The following is a 684-nucleotide window of genomic DNA, read 5'->3' on the forward strand; positions in this document are numbered from 1 at the left end:
ACCAGTCCCTGTTGGCGAGGCTCCTGTGCTGACAGCCTGTCCTCTCTCTGCGTCAGGCGTGTATTGTCCGTTCTCACGCGCGACGCGTGGCAGAGGCGGTCAGATGGCCATAGGGCCTTGCTGGGAACCAGAAAGGTGGGGCGGGGAGGGAGGCCGGGCAACGGGACCCAGGGGGTCTCCTGAGTCAGGGGCCTGCGTCTTATCGCGGCCACAGGTGTGTGATGTTTAGGGAGACACCTGGGACCCCCCCCCCCCCCCCCCCCCCTTGCAGGGCTTGCTCCCTCCTTCATTCAGGTCTCTGCTCAAATGTCACCATCATCAGAGCAGCCTTCCCCCACTGACAGAGGCCTGTAGGGTGCCAGAGTGCTCGGTTTCACTTTTCATTAATTTCATATAAATATACACACACACACACACACACACACGTCCCAGTGCACGAATTCGTGCACCATTGGGGTCCCTTGGCCTGGCCTATGGGAATTCGGCTGAAACTGGCTCTCTGACAGCCCCTGAGGAGTCCCGGATTGTGAGAGGGCATAGGCGAGGCAGTGGGAATCCATTGTTGTATGATGAGGGTGGGGAGGGACACAGGAGGTTGGCTAGTGGGGATGGACCCAGGGAGGGCCCAGGGCATGTCAGGCCTGTCTAGTTCAGCCCCAATCAGCCAGTCCACAGCAGCAAGCA

At 60.1% G+C, this 684-nt stretch overlaps 1 protein-coding gene across 1 annotated transcript in view; it reads left to right on the forward strand.

Moving 5' to 3' along the window:
• The window catches only part of RNF213 (ring finger protein 213), a 134,056-nt gene that overhangs the window by 113,543 nt on the left and 19,829 nt on the right, over window positions 1–684 (forward strand). The window lies entirely within an intron of this gene.

Source organism: Myotis davidii, unplaced genomic scaffold (assembly GCF_000327345.1).
Source record: "Myotis davidii unplaced genomic scaffold, ASM32734v1 scaffold211, whole genome shotgun sequence".
NCBI lineage: Eukaryota > Metazoa > Chordata > Mammalia > Chiroptera > Vespertilionidae > Myotis > Myotis davidii.